This window comes from Halichoeres trimaculatus, unplaced genomic scaffold (assembly GCF_033239565.1).
Source record: "Halichoeres trimaculatus isolate MK-OKI-2021-1 unplaced genomic scaffold, fHalTri1.1 fHalTri1_scaffold_14, whole genome shotgun sequence".
NCBI classification, from domain to species: Eukaryota; Metazoa; Chordata; class Actinopteri; order Labriformes; family Labridae; genus Halichoeres; species Halichoeres trimaculatus.
Genome location: NW_027437192.1, coordinates 30606884 through 30626967, shown reverse-complemented (window position 1 = coordinate 30626967; position 20084 = coordinate 30606884). Strand labels below are relative to the sequence as shown.

Below are 20084 nucleotides of genomic sequence, written 5' to 3'. Positions count from 1 at the left end.
CATAGAGCCCTCGTCTTTACTGGCTTCTTTATTCAAGATCCAGCACTAATAAGATCGAGGTCCAAGGGTCTGTACACCTCCATTTCTCACCTGGCTTCTGACTTCCTCATTTCAAACTGTCGGATTTCCTCCCCTCTAATTCTCATTCTTGTTTAAAAAGAAAAAAAAAAGGTGGCCTGACCTCCCCTCCTACCTTGAAGCCCATCCATTGTGTTCCTCCTCCGGTCTTTCTCACTACTAATACTCAGCCTCCTTTCTTTTGCGTCTCCCTCCCGACCTCTCTGCCTCCTTCTTCAGACTGTTGAACCTCTTCAGCTCAGCCTCTGTGTGCTGATAAATATTAATGAGCGATCAATATGGACTCGCTTCAGCACCACTGAGAATTTTCTTTTAGGTTTTTGTCTGTGTATGCAGGAGGATTCAGATGACTGAGAAGGTAAACACACGATGCCGCATGTTTATCTCACTCCCTCTGACACAGCGAGGTCATTAAAGCAATACTTTTTCAATGTTTTAATTAGCGGAGCAATAATTGGGGCCAGGAATTAGAGAGATAAGACATGGTTTGTCTAAACACCAGCTCTGAATTCACTTATTACGAAGGCATTTAGAGACACTGTTTTGCTAAACACAAGTGATGCTATCTGACGCTTTAAAACATGAATGGTATTATTTTTATAATATGAAAGTATATAAGGGGAACTTGTTGATGGAAAGCCTGTCGTTTTGCTGTTTTCTGACTGTCTCTCTGAAGATTAAAAAGTTCTGCTGTTTCTAAGTCGTGAAATCTTGATTAAGCTCGTCATCACTAATACTCCCAACAACTGTTTCATTGTTACTAAACCAACTCATTATTCAATATCTTTTAATCTTCCACACTTCACTCATAACTAGTTTTTGTAACATTTTCAGAAGAAACAGCATAATATTTTTCCCCAGACTACCAAATATCAAGAGAAACTCGTGACAATGAGTTGGCAAATGCAAATAAGTGAAGCAAATTTACAAAGCCCTGCACACAGTTAAGGTGGTCCACTTCTGTGTGAGTTTGTCTGTTGGCTGTCTCTGTGTTTCTGACGGCAAAACTTTATGTTTAACTTCACTAAATTCACAGCACAGCTTTAGTTTGACTACTGTTTTATTTTAATCTTTTATGCAAAAAAAAAAAAAAGTAATTACAACTATCTTTGTTTAATCTTTTTATCATTCTATCGTTTTCCAGGCTACCCAGCAGTCTGTAAATCAATTACATACTATTGAACTCAATTAAACTGGCTCCAGTTTTATCAAATGGTACAATGAAGTAGGTCTAATGGATCACTAATGCTTTAAAAATTATGATTATAGTCTCTGAAACGGGTCTTTCTGCATAATAATTCTGTGGGAAGGTGTTCAAGTACATGATATCTGGTTGATTTGTGTGGTTTGTCATGGACTTCACTGTAGGCAACCAGTCGTCAAAGCAGATTGAAAGTATCTGTTGTAGTGCTTGGTAAACAGCCTGCAGTATCCATTGGTAGCCAAAAGTACCCAAGCACCTAACTGTCAATAATTTAAAGACTTCCAGTTGAATTACTGCTCCTTTGTTCGGCACTGAACCAAAGAACCAAGAAGCAGTCAGAAATTCACCATCCATCCATCTTCTACCACTTATCCTGGTCCAGGTCACAGGGGGATCAGTGTCGTCAGTGAAATCCAATGACCTCTGTCCCTGGCCACTTCCACCAGCTCCTCTGGGGTCGGGGGAGTATCGAGGCATTCCCAGGTCAGCTGAGAAATAATTTTTCCAGTGTCTCCTGGGTCTACCCTTATCTCCTCCCAGCTGGGTTTGCCCTGGGAAACACCTTTCCAACATATGTCTGGGCTCTGAACCCTATCTCTAAGGCTGAGCCCAGACACCCTGTGGAGAAAGCTCATTTCAGCTGCTTCTATCCACGGTCTTGTTCTTTGGTCACTACCCACAGCTCGTGTCCATAGGTGAGGGTTGGAACATAGATTGACCGGTAAAATTGAGAGCCTTGCCTTCTCGCTCAACTCTCTTTTCACCACAATGGACCGGTATAGCGCCCGCATCAATCTGTCTGTCAGTCTCTTGCTTTGTTTTCCACTCACTCGTGAACAAGACCCCAAGATACTTGAGATACTGAACTCCTCCACTTGGGGCAAAGACTCTCTCCCAACCTGGAGTGGGCAGTCCACCCTTTACCAACGGAAAACCATGGCCTCAGACTTAGAGGTGCTGATCTTTATCCCGGCTGCTTCACACTTGACTACAAACTGCCCCAGTGTGAGCTGGAGGTCAGTGTCTGATGAGGCTAATAGGACCACATCATCTGCAAAAAGCAGAGACAGAATCCTAAGACCCCCCCACAAACTGGATTCCCTCTACTACATGACTGTGCCTTGAAATCCTGTCCATGAAAGTAATGAACAGAATCAGTACCAAAAACCTGACTGGGAACGAGTTTGAGTGAAGCCCCATTTCCACCAAGCAGTCCAGTATGGATCAGTGCAGTTTGAAACCAGTTGGATCGGTTTGCATTTACACAGCCAACCATGACCCCTCTTGGTAGGTGGTAATGGTAAATGGTTTTCGCATGGCTGGCCTTACTGACCACTTATGGTGCCGTACACTGCTGGTCTCATCCACCCATCCACCCCACATTCACCATGGCTGCTATGGTAGGAACCATCAGTTTAACCAACTCAGTCACACCCCACTGACCAACAGGGGGAGCAATTTGGGGTTCAGTGTCTGACACTTCAGCATGTGACTCCAGGAGCTGGGATCTAACCCTTGACCTTCGGACTGAGAGGTGACAACTCTCAGTGGCGTGTGAGCTGGATGCTGTCAACCGCGTCGCCTACGGAATAGTGTGACGCCATAGCAGCACATATAAATCCAACGTATAAATCCAACAAAGAGGAAAAACTTAACACAGTAAACTAAGAGAAACGGTGGAAGACCTCCAGCAATTCGTCTTCTTTGTGATTGTCATGTGGCTCTTTGTTACAAAGAACAATCAAGCTTTGTTTCAGAGACTTATTGCTGTGTGCCGCCAGGACAAATACAGCAGCTGCTGTTGCACAGGAAGTGATGATTCTTTCGACCAGTCAACGGCTTGCGGTGTTGTAGCTCCACCTTGAAGGGTTGGCTCATAGACTGTATATAGAGTGGACAGCGTGGCTCCGCTATTAACCATTGTACGGTTTTGAAGCCAAAATACTATTTATAAAAATATAATTATTATAATTTTTTTTTCTTTTGTGAGTCGAATCATTTTTTGACTCTATCTCCCGACATATTTTACAATCCCCGAAAAAATACAGATGAACGGCAGCTGTCAATCATCATTAAACGTGACGTAAAACCTCATTTTTAAACCTTGAAAATGAAAACGAAACTTTTCAGAAAAAAGAGGACTTGATTACGAGACAGCCAAATAATATATTTAAAGCACCACAACAATCAGATGTGAGAAACATTTCTACAAGGTGTATTCATTTTTTTAAGTTTGACCACAGCCCATCTGGAATGACTGGAGAGACAGATTTTTTTTTTTTTACCTATACTGCAGCCAGCCACCAGGGGGAGCAGTTTTTGTGGCGACCTCACTTCAAGCCAAGGAAAGTGACATCCATTTTTTTTTTTACAGTTTATGATTGGATTGGTCTGTCTGGCACCCCAACAGGTGCCAAAAAAGTACCAAAAAGTAGGGCTGATATTACACAGATTGAATGTCGCACAACAAAGGGGAATGGACTCCATATTCCCAGAGCACCCCACACAGCATACATTGAGGGACATGATCAAAAGCCTTTTCCAGATCCACAAGGCAAAAATTCACGCACTGGTTATTCAAAGTCAGTCCAAGGCCGTCAGAACGGGCAAATATCCAACTAACTTGAAGCAAACACACAAAGAAGACAGGCTGGGGAACTGACAGTAGGTACAAGATGAACTGGCACAAAAGAAAGGGAAGATGGGTCTTAAATACCCACAGGTGCAGCACATTACGGTAATCAGAGGAGCAGGGGAACACAGGGACAGGAAGTCAACAAACCTCAAACAGAGATAATTAGCAAAATAAAACTGGAGGAACAGGACAAGAAACACGAGGAGAGACAATTAAAGTAAAACTTTTCTGGAAGCCTGACACTCTGTTGTATCTTCAAATGACACCAATTAGCAACTGTTACAAAACGCGAGGCATAATGAAAAAAAAAAAAGGCACACATCTCCAACCCACAAACAAATACAGAACAATGATGCATGTCTTTGTTCAGTTTTGACATTTTCTTCATTCTTCATTTCCTTCACCGCGTTGAATTTCCAAAGAAGAGCATTAATCATTGCACAGTTTATCTGTGTGACACATTGTTGCATTTGTCACGGCTTAAGTGGATTAAAACAGACTTTCAGTGTGTTTTCAGAGCTACAGTTTGATCCACACTGAGTCACAGTTGGTGAACTTCTTTTTTACAGCACCGGGATGTTCAAGGTACGAGTGAGTGTGACAAAAGCAACATTACGTTGTGTTTTTCATTTGGATAAAGCTGCTGAGTTGCTTTCCAAACAGTAAACAATCATTGCCGTGGCCCCAGCTGACAGACATCTTTGTTTTCTGTTGGTTAGCTGATCGGCTTCCTCTCTTTAGCTGTTTCCTGCTGGTGTAACAGCTCATACAGGTAATAAATCCTCAAACACATCCTCCCCGGTCATGTTCTCTTATCACTGTTGTTTACACAAACCGTGATTCTCCTTGCTTTCTGCCCCCGCTGCCAGCTTAAAAGAGACATGTCGGGCCAACATTTCTGCCTCCGTGAAGCTGCACAATGTTTGCTTTGAGTAAATAAAATAAAAGAGCTGTTAGTCCAGCAAAAACAGCAATAAACAACGGTCATCATTGTTGGTCAGCATCCATGAAACCCTGGAATAAGCTGGGCGTCTGTTTCCTCGTGTCTGGTTTTTATGCTAAGCAAAACAAATCCGCTGCTGCATTCTCAAGTCAAACAACAACAAAAAACTAATTTCAAGACCATACACTCCCTCTAAAGTGTTTCAGGCTTATTCTATTTAAATCTGTTACAGCAATATCTATTCATTGTCCTTGGTTTCCTGGGTAGGTCAACATAATCAGCGCTGAATGAAAATAGAATCTCAGCTACTCCTACCCTGAAATAGAAAACCTGAGATTGGACGTGAATATGTGGATAAATATGAACGTGGATGCAGAAAATGAATTTCCTCACTTTGCTTCAGTGAAAGACACACACACACATACACACACACACACACACCATTCTTTCACACCTTCTCTTCCTCTAGCTCCACAGCCTGAGGATAAACAAGAGCTCACTCACACTCTAAGGAGTGTGTGTGTGTGTGTGTGTGTCAGACTCTGCCTCTGACGCTGCTCGTACATTGTGCTAACATTCACGGTGTTACATGCTGAACGGTGGTGCAGTGGTCAGTGCGTCACAGCAAGAGGTTGCAGAGGTTGCAGGTTCAATTTCCCCAGAAGCTTTTCTGAAAAGCTGCACAATTAATCAAATCCCATTTTGAGAATATGCAATTATATAGTTGCACTGAAAGCTGCGATTTGTGGTTGGCTTGCGTCTGTGTGTTAACGTCACAACCTACGCCCATCAGCTTCTCTGACTCTTTGTGTGTTTATGTGCAGCAGGGCTGTGGCGGCAAATAAGGAATAATAAATTAACAAAAATCAGCATGTCATAAAAACGTTCTTGTCTCTTCTTGACACCGAACACCTTAATGAACCTATGTTCTTTACAGTTTGTGTCAAAAGTGCAAAGAATTTAATTTAAACTATAAGTCTTATCAGTAAAACTTCAAACCCTTTTCCTTCAACAAGCTGCTTTCTTTGAACAAGTTTGCTTTAGATCATTTCTGGAAATATTTACAAAGCCAAGACAGCTTTTTCTTCCCCCTCAGAGAAAAAATATTGTGAGAGACTCACGTAAAACCTGCAGCCCTTCAAAAATGATTCTCAGTTCCATTCTTGCTTTACATGGTTACAAAAAATATTCATTTTTCTTAGGACACCCTTACCTTATCAAAGAAAATCCCCTCTCTTTGGTGAAATGTAGGGATGGGTACCAAATTAGGTACTTTTACAGGCACTGACTGAATTCTGTCAAAAGTACTGGGTATTGATTCATGTAAAATCAAAAGGTTCCATGTTTAGTAGGGATGGGCGAGTACCGATACCACGAATTGGTATTGGGCCAATACCAGCCTTTTTACAAGGTACTAACAAGGTTTTATCAGTACACATAGAGGCTGCCGATACCAGCAGCCAATACTCAAAGCTTTGAAAATCTTTCATCTAGTAAGTCCTCCTCCAAAAGTTGGCGCTATATTGCCTCAGCTTGACACCTGGTCGAATGTGCACCAGGTCCTGTTCAGACAATATGAATGAACCAGAGAGAGTTCACAGTTAAACGTTTTTATGTTGTATGTTGCACTTCAGTTAATTTAAAAAAAAAAAAAGACTAAAACTCTGACAGTTGTGAGGTTTTTTTTCACATTTGTTAATTTATTAAAAAGAAATCATAACCTTAAGGAGAATTTTTTGTGTTTTATGTTAAACTTCATGACAGAGTGACTGTGCTGTCTTTGTTCAAAATGATCTGTCACTGTTAATTAAAACTTTATGTATCAAAAGTACTCGTGGTATCTGTACTCAGCACAGTATTGGTGAGTACCCAAGTGGGAGTACTTGTACTGGCATTGGTCTGAAAAAAAGTGGTACCAAACATCCCTAATGTTTAGGTACCTAAACTCATGCTTGAGGGAGAGGAGGAGTAGGTGGTTTTCCATGCTGGACATGAACACAGCATTGCACGGTTAGATATTGAAAAATTAATATGTTAAATTGAAAAAAAAAGAGATTTTATTTTTGGAAAAATTAATATTCGTTACCATACAAAACACAAAAAAGTACCAAAAATTGGTACTGTTGAGTACCAATACTGATTGCCAGGTACCGTACATTGGTACTGTATCGTTTCAGATGTGAAAGGTACCCATCCCTAGTGACATGAGAGGGAGATAATAATAATGATAATAATAATGATAAAAATGATGATGATGATAATGATATTGTCCAAGATAATAGCAATCGCACAGTTTTGCCTGTGCCTGCAGCACTACTTTTCTGTGTGAAGTTTGCATGTTCTCCCTGTGTGTGTGCACCTGTAGGTATGAGTCTGTGAAGAATGATTACCTGTATCTAAATGTAGTGCGTGATAGGTGTACCCCCTGGTCTCCCACTGACAGCTGAGATAGACTCCAGCCCCCCACAACCCAGCAAAAAGGCCAAGCAGTAAAGATGATAGATATAACTTGTCTTCTCTGTGCTTCTTTTGACTGAGCATTCCCTCCTCCCTGTCCATCAAACTGCTCCTAAAGTGGGAATTTGTTTTGTACCTGCTTCACTCTGCTCAGCATGTTGAGAGTGACATTCATGTGTTATCAGTGGAAGTGGAGTTTTTTTTTCTTTCAGAAATCGTGTTGTTTATTGTTCAGCCAGCACTTGTAAGCACAATGTGGAGAAGGTCAGTCCATCAGCCTCAACTGTGGAGTTGCCTGGTAGTGCTGTACTCAGTGTCCTTTATGTTTCAGCTGAGGCAGAAGGGGCGAATCAGACAAGGCCACAGACAGACAAAGCAGACAGAGCAGAGGGAACATCCAAAACAGACTGAGGCTCACTTGTTTGCCCTCTAGATGAGTTCATCCCTCACTTAAAGTCCATCAAGCCACAATAAGTCAGGATCAGATGTGTGCAATCATCGTCATCTTTCAAAACAGAAGGGCCCTGAGTTACAACAAGCTGTGTCATGTTACACTGTGTGAGGGGCCTAACAAACGCTCTCCATTAGCTTTCTGTCTGGATGTGTCAGCTCAGCACAGCTCAGACTTCTTCATCATATTTTCCTTCAACTACAGCTTTGTTAAATGCACAGGGAATTTTACCATGTGTGTCACGTTTTGGTTTGGTTAAGAATTACCATAAAATCTGTAAGAGAAGTCACATCAGTCTTTTAACTTAACCAAACAGCTCATCACCATCTAAATATACACTCAGGAATAGAAAGAGTACTAAAATATCCTTTGATGGCATTTTACTGCAGTAGAAGTGAAAGTATCTGTCTGAGAATTTACTTAATCAAAGTAAAAAAGTTCTTCCTTTAAAATATCTTAAAGTACTTCTTTTTAAACCAGGGTGTGTCTCTTCCTGTGTTAATGCCTTACTGCCTGAATTATTTTCCATTAGAAAGTTTTTTTTTCTGTGTTTTTGCATTCCTATAGATGTTTAATTGAGTGGAGATTGTAAATTTGGGTATCACTTTATATTAAGGTCCTGTAATAAGCATTAATAAGACCTTTGTAAGTACTTATACGATGCTTATTGACATCATTATTTATTTATAAGACTATATAACTGCTTAATAAGTGTTTAATAAGGTCATTGTAAGGGTTAGGCGTGAGGCCCCACAGGTTAGGTTTAGACATGGGGCCCTGAATGGTTAGGTTTAGGGGAAGGACTGGGGTAGGGCTCATGAGAGACAAAAGCAGAAGACAAAAAACAAAGAGGGTTAGGGTTAGGTTCCATATAGCTTATAGATTAAGTTGTCTTGTATTAACTATTACACTGACCTCATTAAACACTTATTAAGCAATTATATAGTCTTTTAAACAAATAATGTTAATAAGCATGTTATAAGTACTTACACAAAGGTCTTATTAATGCTTATTACAGGACCTTGATATAAAGCGTTACCTAAATTTGAATATAGCACACACAATAGTTATAACTAAATTGTGTTATATACATAGATATAAGTTCACCATCTGATCAATGTATTGACACATAGTGCATTAAATATGATCCTTGGTATGTGTAGATTATGAATCAATAGGCACTAGTGGGATGCAAAGGTCATCTCAGCATCAGCCTGACAGGGTATGTTGCAAAATTGTAACAACATCAAGAGGTTTATAGTTGAAGTCTAACCAAAGGGACAGTATTAATGTTGGCATGGAGTAGAGAGATCTGTGTTTTCCTCTGCTGAAATGATTTCTGTGATTTATTTTGTAGTGATGGTGGACACTGGAGCCTAACTGTCAGACAGAAAAAGGACAAAAGAGCAGAAGAAAGATAAACAGGAGAGAGATAGAACACGATCTAAAGGCTAACACATTAGCTAAACTGTTTGTGCTAATGTTGATTCCAACTCACCGTCAGCAGTTATTCTGCAGTGGTCTGTTCAAACTTGAGAGTCTATAAGAGGCACTATGCTGCAAGTAGCTCGAGATACTAAACTATGGTACAAACTGAGTTAACAAAGTTTACTTGTCATGTTTCAAACAATAGTGCTGTGTAACTGTTAATAAATACATTTTTTTGTCGCTTTGAATCCTGGGAAAAGTTATCTTGAGCAAAGAAAAATAGTGTGAAAGAGAAGATCTACTCTCCAATCATTTGCTTTAGAACAAACACATGCCTTGGTGGGAGTCAGGTCCTCATGACAGTGTTTGCAAGTGCTCATGGGAAAGAGAGTCTTTATCCTGGAAAAACACTAGCTTTTCTAGAAAACCCTCACAGCACCTTCAAGCACAAGTCAAAGTAGTAGTTTCCACCAGAGCTAAGTGTTAACAGAATGATACCAAATCATGAATGTATTTGTAATTCTTCAGGTGATGTATTGAAAATGCTCACACAAAGGAGAAAATGAGCTGTAATTATGAGTAGTATGTGTCACGAAGGCTTAACAAGAGCAACCTACAGAAATCAAAGTAAAGCTGATGTACTGCCGGGGAAAATTTAAAAATAGCACAGTTGTGGCATAAAAATGCGGCCAAAGTGACATAATAAAAGCTGTATGAGTGACTCATGTTAAACTCCCTGTGAGTCTCTCCATGCCTGACCGAGTGCTCGATACACAGAGCTGCTCTTTAAAGACTGGAGCTTCCAAACGGAGTGGAATGGCTTCCTCTAATGAGGGTAATGACTTGTTCAGATCTTTTTATGTGCTATGTCAGATTTCTGCTCTTCATTTAGCCTCCCCTCCTTTCTGTTAAACTGGTCGAGGCGTGATGATGTTATCTCCACACAGATTCAGTCTTGCGTGTGGGCTCAGAATAACAAGGGTGAGGCAGTGAGAGTTTTTACTGTCCTATAATGTTTGGCCATTGTTTGAATTGGACTAACGGTGTGTTTGATGTCCAGATGTAAGCTTCAGATCATTAAATGAGATCATCTCTGGACAATAAAGCACATACGATGAATGAGGCTTCAGTCAAGCAGTGCTGGATGTTTTTTCGTGAGTTTTTCCTTGAGCAGGATATTGAAGAGAGTTTTCAAAGCTACCAAGCATTATTTCCATATTTATGAGATAAATCTGTTTCCCAGGAAACAAAAAGCCTTGTGTGCAGGATTGAGGCATCACAGATCAACAGTGTCTCATAAACTTTGCGCTAATTATATTGTAATTATTCCAGATGAATACCTCTCACATTTTGCTGCTGAACCTAAAAGCAGGAAGGTGGCCACTGATCCGAACGCTGACTCCAGCCAGCCGACTCTCACAAGGCCGTCAGACAGAGAAGCAGACAGAAACTGATAGGAAGGAGGAGGTAAAGGAGGGAATGATAGTGAGCAACGCCATCGTCAATCACTCCACCCATTACTCACGCGGCCTCTGTGCCACAGGACACCACGAGTTGTGTGTCTCCTGAAGCAGACTGCGCACTGTAATGAACACTGCATTTTCTGTCATTTTGGTTATTTACTTTCCTGCTACCTTGAGCAGGACGTCTCGTTCTTCTCGGTTTTAACATCAGGATATAAAAGATGGTTCAGAAAACTTGGCAAAGCAAATCACTGCTGTGCAATTATGGTACCCCAAACAAAGCAACTCAAAGCTGTCCTTGGTGAATGTTGATGGTGCTGAGTGACGTGTAAAGAAAAAAGGAAAGGAAACAGCCTTCTTGCCATCCAAAGCCAATTTTTGCTGCAAATGTGTAAACACATTTGCAAGTCAATAAATTGAACCGGGAATGTGTAAACAGATTTGCAATTGTTAAAAATATCTAAAAATGTGTACACAAATCCACAAATGTGCGCAAAAACCCACTAATGTGTGCATAAATCCACTCGTGTAGATGATTTGCAAATCACTATATACCCAAGTTGACACAGTAATCCAATAGAGTGTGGAATGCATAGAGGGCTAAGACATGGTGCTATGATAATGGCTTCATACCTGGCAGCCTGAGCTCAGGGCAAACTACACATTTGCAGATCAGGCAGGACTGTAGCAAAAATCACATTGTTGTTGTAACTGGTACTGTTTGTATTTTCAGGTCTTGTTGAAAAAGACACTTAGACTTCTCAGCCATTTAAGATCAAATATCTATTTAGAAATCAGTTAACACATTTGTGGATTTGTGTTTGTATTTGTAGATTTGTATACCTAATTTGGCACACATTTGTGTACCCATTTGTGCAAACATTTGTGGATTTGTGAACACATTTGTGGATTTGTGAACACATTTCTGGATTTGTGTACATATTTTTGCATGCATTTATTGATTTGTGCACAAAATTGTAGGTTTGTAAACACATTTGTAGATTTTTGCAGGCATTTATAAGTTGGTGAACACATTTGTGGATCAGTGCACACATTTGTGGATTCGGCACACATTTGTGAATTTGTGCACACATTTGTGAATTTTTGCACACATTTGTGGATTTGTGCACGCATTTGTGGATTTGTGTACACATCTGTGGATTTTTGCACGCATTTGTAGATTTGTGCACACATTTGTGGGTTTGTTTAGCAGTTTGTGGATTTGTGTACACATTTGTGGCTTTTTCACACATTTGTGGATTTGTGCACACATTTGTGAATTTTTGCACACATTTGTGGATTTGTGCACACATTTGTGGATTTTTGCACATATTTGTGGATTTGTGTACACATCTGTGGATTTTTGCACACATTTGTGAATTTGTGTACCCATTTGTACACACTTTTTGGGGGATTTGTGTATGCCTTTTTCGGACACATTTGTAAATTCTTGTACCCTTCTGTGCACATTTTTGTGGATTTGTGCAAGCATTTGTGGATTTGGGCACACATTTGTGGGTTTGTTTAGTAGTTTGTGGATTTGTGTACACTTTTGTGTTTTTTTCACACATTTGTGGATTTTTGCACACATTTGTGGATTTTAACACATTTGTACACACATTTGGGGATTTGTGTACACATTTTTGCACACATTTATAAATTTGTGTACCCATTAGTGCACCTATTCCGGGATTTGTGTACGCATTTGTAAATTTTTCATTTAGTTACAAATCTGTTTTCATTTTTGTGGACCAGTTAAGGCATTTGTGGATTGACATACACTTGTGGATTAGTTCCCATATTTGTGGATGCATTTACACACACACAAATCATTTTGCTACAATAACAGCTCCATTCTAAGGCCTCTAATTTTAAAGTGTTGCTTTCTGTTGACTTTTATTGAGTTATCTAATGTCCCTGCTCTCCTCTGTGTTGTGTTTTAATAGGCAGTATTTGTGCGTGGACATTTTTCACAAAATGACTCAATCAATTTTTCAAAGCACTCATGAGGATTCTCGTCCAGCTCGTTTCAGCTGAAAGCTGCGAGCAACTTGTTATCGATGGCAGCGTGTGTTGAGTGTCAGCTGCAGTTGTCAATTTTTCTCCCCCTGTTTTTTTTTCTTTTGTGGTGGGAGTTAAGTGAGGCCCATGGATTTCCTGATGTCCATATTGGTTAAGCAAAGACAGAAGGGGCTCCTGTTTCTGCTATGGTGCTGCTGGAGCCAGTGGCACAGCAAATGATCCCAAAGCACACTCACAGGCGTGTTTTTTGGGTTCACATGTTCAACTGTTCATTAACACAAAAATCTTACAAGTTGTGTTTTTCTTTTAATGTAAAAAGTGTCTAATTGCTGCAACCTTCATACCTGTTTTCAAGCATGGAGACCTTATTTTGCATGCATGCCTCTGCAAAGAGTCTCCATAAGGTCAATACTGCCAACCACGCCTCCCTGGGGTTTATAACTAACTGTAAACCTCTGACTCATCGTTGTGAGTTGTACTCTTGGGTTGGATGGCTGGCTTTGGCGAACTGGAGGCTCACACATTGGTACACCTTTATCCATAAGGCAGTTCTTGATCTACTTCCTCAATATTCGTGTGTGATATGTGTTTTTATCATGCAGAGAAGTACCGGACAGTACTCTCTGTCTAATTACGCTCTCTGTCCCAAACACTCAGACAGAAATTGGCAAAAAGACCTTTGGGTGCTCTGCACCAGCATCTTGGAACCAGTTGCAGAACGACTTCAAGCTCAATGAGCCTAAAATGTTTCTAAATCTAAAATGAAAGACATGGAGGCAGGTCTGTGACGCCACATTATGTGATAATGCCCTAATATGTAATACTGTAATAAATTTTCACCTCATTATGTAAAAATGCTGCATTTCATAATAATCTGCCATATTCTGTAATAAAATTCTTGAACGCAATACATAATAAACTTTGCCCCATTATGTAATAAATCAAAACTTATACATTATTACATTATTACATATTGGGCTGTTTTTACATAATATGGCGTTACAAAGCTTTATATAAGATGTCAGTGTTTTAGCTTGGTTGTTTGAACAATTGATTATGAGAACATGATTTTTATCCATAATCTTGTGTTTTGTTGACTGTGCTTTGTCTCTTTTTGTGTTTTCTGTCTGTCTTGATTAGGTAACTCTTGAAAAAAGATTTGAAACTAAATGGGACCAACCTGGTTGGATAAAAGTTGAATAATAATTAAAAAAAAAATCTGATCAGCCTATCACATGACAGCATTCAGCACATTTAGACTTGTAGACATGGTGAAGACCAGCTGCTGAACTTCAAACTGAGCATCAAAAAGTAGAAGACAGTGGTTTTAGAGACGTTGCATGTGTCATGGTTGTTGGTCTGAGCATTTCAGAAACTGTTGATCTTCTGGGATTTACAGGCACAACCATCTCTAGGGTTTACAGAGAATGGTCCCAAAAAGAGAAAATATCCAGTGAGCAGCAGTTCTGTGGGCCAAAATGTCTTGTTGATGCCAGAGGTCAGAGGAGAATGGACAGACTGGTTGGAGATGATAGAAAGGAAACAGTAACTCAAATAACCACTGGTTACAATTGAGGTCTGCAAAAGAGCATCTCTGAACACACAACACGTCCAACCTTGAGGCAGATGGGCTACAGCAGCAGAAGACCAGAGTCGAAAGTGAAGATAAAAAAAACTCAATTGATCCTGTAGAGCAGACATGCAAGAGCTGGCTGTTCAGACCTGTGGGGCAGAGGCTCTGTCACCATTAGTTTCGTACCTGGATTTGGAGGTGACCAGTCACATCTGACCAGATGATCTCAGTGTCCTGGCGGTGACATGGTGATGATGAGGCTTTGTCAGGTACTCAGGGACTAGGCCATTAAGATCTTTAAAAACAAACAACAACATTTAAACATCTCCTAAAAGCAACTTGGAGTGATTACAGGGGATTTGTGGTTCGGCTTGCCTCCTACAGTGAGGCATTTTGAACCGATTGCAGGTGGTTCAGAAGTGAGTTGTCCAGTCTGATCCAGTCTCGTATTAATAAAAGCATGGATTACAGTTTCAAGGTCTCTGTACTAGAGATACACTGAATAAAATTTTCTGGTCCTGATACCGATACCTGGGCTTTGGGTATTGACTGATAGCAATCCTGACCCGATACCAGTGTTAAATAATAACCTGCATGCTCAACTGTGGGATAAGACTGGTAATGTTTTGAGTAAAAGACAAAACGAGTAGATATGGAATTACTGAAGTTAATATTGATTTAAACTATCATTGTTTAAATGTTTAACAGCAATTTAGTTAAAGCTTCAGAATTTACAGAAATGACAATTAGATTGCAAAATTTTATACCTCATAGACTAAATCATAGTTTAGCCTAAGTGTCAAGTTTGGACTAATTCTTTCCCACCAGTTCATACCGGATACCTGATCCAGCTTTGGAGGGCTGGATCTGCACCAATACCCAATATCAGGTTCGGATTGGTGCATCTCTGCTCTGTACAACAGGTATCCCTTTACTTTTGATAAAGCTAAGAACCGGACACTGAGACTACAAACCACACAGGCTCACCAAAACTGGATCATAAGCCCTGTTTCCACCAAGTGGTTCAGTTCGGTTTATCTCAACACGATACGCATTTTGTGGCGTTTCCACTGACTAATCCTTGGACAGATTCTCAAGTAACTGAGACGAGCCGTCCCACTTTTTGGGTCCTTTACGCAGTAGTGCCAGACTACTTCTCTGAAACAAAGCTTGATTGTTTGTAACAAAGAGCTATGTAATGTTAATCACAAAGAAGACAATTTGCTGGATGTCTGCCGCGTTCTTCTTCTTGGATTCATTAGCGGGGTACACTGTGTCAGGGACCAGGCTTAACTGAGCCAACCCCCACCAAACTGTACTGATCTAAACCGGACTGCTTGGTGTAAACAGGGCTATAGAGGACTGAAAAATGTCTCCTGGTCTGATGAGTCTGGATTTCTGCTCCATATGCAGATGGTGGGCTCAGGATTTGGCGTCATCAACATGAAATCATGGATCCATCCTGCCTTGGATCAACACTTTGGCCTGTTGGTGGTGTATTAGTGTGGGGGATATATTCTTGGGACACTTTGGACCTCTTTGAATCACCTGAGCCTGGTTTACAGTCCATGGCCTTCCTCAGTATTTGAGTGTTTTTTGCTGACCATGCCCATCCCTTTATGAGCACACACCGTGTCATCTTCCCATCTCCTCCCAACATTTTCAAACCAGATTTGACTTCTCCTGACCAATAGAAACCCTCTTCTTTGAACTAATGCTAAATTTTGCTGACTTGCCAGCTTCACTGATGTGATCAATAAGACACAAACTGGCTGCTGACATCAGTGCATGGCACATTAAATGACGGGCCAGTGACTGTCAGCAGAGCAGAAACTGGTCGATACAGATGTTCTGTGAATCCATCCGTTCCTCTTTCTCATTCCTGGATGTGAAGCTGCTCCATCGTCAGACAGAAGGCCTTTGTCATGTTTCGTGTTTCTCTTTAAAGTGGGAATGCACACAGAAAAAGCCCAGGTATGCATTTAGTCATGGATGGTACCTGCTGAGCTTTTTCTCAGGGAGTCCCCCAAACTGTTTTGTCTAAAATAAGTGTGTGAGTGTAGGTGGCTTTGTTCCTGGCTGCAGCATCCTAGAAATCGAAAAAGATCTTATATAAGGGGATAGGTTGCACTCCAGTGTTTCTCTGTTTTCTTGTATTTGGGACATTTGTTTCGAATTTCACCTTCAAAGTTGATCTTTTCTTGTACCAATATGCTTTGAAAGCTGTCAGCTTTAAACCCAAACTCAGTCGCTCCTCCTTGTTTACCTCTTGTTGTGGCAAAATTAGCATAATCTGCATTTAGCCAGTTTAATCAGTATAATTAATTCTCCACACACCAGCGTGCTGAGCGACCTTTTCTTTCTCACAGAAATTCTCTTTCTTCTCCGGTTCAATTTTACCAGTCGTGCATGTGGTAACAGAGCTTGAAAGTCTGTGTGCCAATATGACTATCTATCTGATGTGAGCCCAATTGCTGGAGCTGCTGCAGAGGCTTGTAATTTCCCCTCTCTTGGAAGGAAAAAATTGCAGGGCTTTGCGTTCCACCGACGTCAGAGAGCGATATGAGTCCTTTGACGTCAGAGCGTGGGCTCTGGGCGTCATTTCTTGAGTATTCTTTGAGTGGGTTGAAAGCAGAAGCCCCTGTGGTCGTGGCTCTCGTAGCTGCAGATTGTGCAGCTGCTCCTCTGTCCACATTAATACAAGGTCATGATTGAAAGAAACAAAAAACAAAAGGTGCATTTATTCGTCCCATCTTTTTGGAGAAACCTTTTATCGGAGTACTTTCTTTAGATTCCTCTCCTATTCACTTTCCAAGATGTTCACTTTCAGGGGAGATTACTGGGTGGATACAAAATGATTTATCATATAATAATATTCCCTTTGAGTCTCTTTTGTGAGGCTCAGAGAAATCCAGTGCAAGTCAGACTAATTAAAGAATACAGCTCGTAACATGTTTTTGATCAACACCAGTGATGTGTCGTGATCAAAAGATTCAACGCTTTGTAGTGAATCAGAAGAGCCGACGCCCGACTTTGTCTCTTGAGTTTGTCATCTCTCACTCAGTGGCTCAGCTCTGCTCACGACAGAACTTTGTTTTGATCAAAGTGAGTTTGCCAAAAACTGCTCCCCTGGTGGCTGGCTGCAGTATTGATAAAAAAAAAAAAAAAAATCTATCTCCCCAGTCATTCCAGATGGGCTGTGGTCAAACTTTAAAAAATCAGTATATCTGGTAGAAATGTTTCTTACATCCTATTGTTGTGGTGATTTGAAGATATGATTGGGCTCTCATTCTTTTCTGGAAAGTTTACGATGATTGATAGCTGGTGTTCTTTTGTAGTTTTTTTCGTGGGCTTGTAGAATATGTCAGGTGGGACAGAAAAGGAGAGACTGGACTCTCAAAAGAAAAAAAATATTTATAGTTTCTTGTCACCCAGCTCCTCTCAGATTCTCTGAGATATTGTTTGTTAGCTTATATTTGGAGGAACTCCTTGCAGAAGGTTTCTTTTGTTTTCCCTGACATAAACGAAATATGATCTTTTAATTGGAACTTAGTATATTCAGTAGTAAGCAAGTGTCACTCACAGTTTTGATAAGTCTTTATGGGTGGTTGTGATTTTGTTATGGTGGACTTAAAATAAGAGGGTTTAGGATCTTTCAAAGTGTGCAGTTTATGGCTCTGTATCTAAACTGAGACGTATAAGAATTCACCAATGGTAGGACTAGGGATGGGTACCTTTCACAATTGAATGATACGGTACAGAAACCTGGTACCTTGCAAACGGTATTGGTTCTCAATGGTTCCAATTTTCAGTATTTTTTTGTGTTCATGGGGTTAAAAAGTATCAATTTAATAAAACCAAATAGTAATAAGATCTCAAATTTCTTTAGTTGAATGTGTTTATTCTTCAGTATATAACCTTGCAATGCTGTGTTTATGTCCAGTTACCTACTCTTACAGTACCTCACTGTCACAAGGATGTGTTTAGGTACCTAAACGTGGTACCTTTCGATTTTACATGTATAGGTACCCAGTACTTTTGACAGAATTCGGTTGGTACCTATAAAGGTACCTTATTTGGTACCCATCCCTAGGTGGGACCAAATCACAGGAAATTTAAGGGGCATCGCTACAGACTGTATAAAACATGGACATAGCTTCCGTGACGTCACCGGTCTGTTCCTGAAACCATGAAATGCAGTCAATCCACGAACACAGCCACATTTACTATGACGTTGGCTGTTTCCTTTCGAGCAGCTCCAGGGCGGTCAAGGCAGTCACGTGACCTTAGCTGTGTCTCTAATTGGACAATCAAACGATCCTAACGACTTCTAAACCGCCAAGTTAGGAAAAAATTCACTCACCGTACAGTGTATGCTGATAGTTAAATCAGCGTTTGAGACCCAAGCTATTTTTTGCACCAGGCTAAAAACTATGTTTTTTTATGCCGTAAAAGTGTTTTTATGGCTGGGTGTGTACGTGACTTCTGGTATTTCTGCAGCCAGCCTCAAGCAGATTCTTCATGAACAGCAACTTTTAGCACTTCCACATAGGCTTCATTTTTACTAACTGGATGTTGCCCCTCGAGCATCACTGATCCACAGTAGTTGGATGAATACCTGTTTGCTCACATTACTTCATGGCGTTCTCTCTTGGGGTTAAAAGCCATGACAGAACTGTGGGCAGGGCAACTCAGTTGCAATGCAAAAGACCAGAGATGTAATCTTTGTCTTAAACTGTCAATAACAAAGCTACAACTGCTGCACGTTCCACGAAAAATCATTTGTTAAACTTAAAGGAAAGGTAGGGTTAGGATTAGTTTGTTTTATACAGTTACCAAAAATACACAAAGTACAGGTTCAGAATTATATTTTAAACTAACCTAAATAACTGAACTATGGCTCTGGAAGTATTGTTTGGGATATTCTAAAGTTACCAGCTGCTTCAACAGAAATTTAATCCTGACAAGCCAACTAGTGTTTTTATGAAAAAACATAAAAAAAAGAGAATGGTTCTTGTCCTACAGGCTAACATGGGAACAACACAGGCTTGCACCACTAGCCACAGGGCATCACTGCAGGTTAACCTCCACCTACCTGTGTTTGTTATGCATCACTCTGGTCGAGCTAAGACGACGCAGCTTTCATACAACTTTCTACCTGTTTTTAATCAGAACACAGCAGTGCTGTGCCGCGCTGCACAATGCCACCTGTCACCTTTTTTTTTTTTTAACAACTGGACAGTAGTCCTCATCAGCATGAACAACAGCTGCAGCCAGCTGTGATACCACTCTACAAATGAATTGTCAAAAACAACAAAACATTACAAACTCATTCTACCAACTAGTTAGTCTAGTGGTGACTAGCAGTGGCAACTTTTTCTCATGCAGTCAACTCAGTAAGTACATCTCAAGTGTTCCTTTAACAGAAAGAGAAGATCAGAGGAGCACAAATAAATGACTTTGATAAATTGAACTCTGACCAGAGCGAGCCTGCTCACCTGCTCAAGCCTTTTCATGACCCTGTCCGCTGCAGCTTGATCTCAGTGCAGATAAAACGTAACTTTTATTCTTTACAGCTTAGAGAGCAGTGGAGAACATGGTTTCAGACACATTTTTCAAAAGATATTAGACAAATTGAGGTGATGATGACTTATAAATACTTGATGACAGCTCGTCTATGTGACCAACGAGCTATTCCAAAGTCAACTGGACTGTTTTCATTATGCACTGCTCAGTCACTGGTATATCTTCATCTATTAACCCTCTATGACCCAAGTTTCATGAAGACCCCCTGGAGTTTTTTATGTATTTTGTCCTTAAAAGCTCTTCT

General features: G+C 40.4%; 1 protein-coding gene across 2 annotated transcripts in view; it reads left to right on the top strand.

The window, feature by feature from the left end:
* Window positions 1-20084, top strand: part of trappc9 (trafficking protein particle complex subunit 9) — a 354132-nt gene that overhangs the window by 113434 nt on the left and 220614 nt on the right. The gene's annotated exons all lie outside the window — the stretch shown is intronic.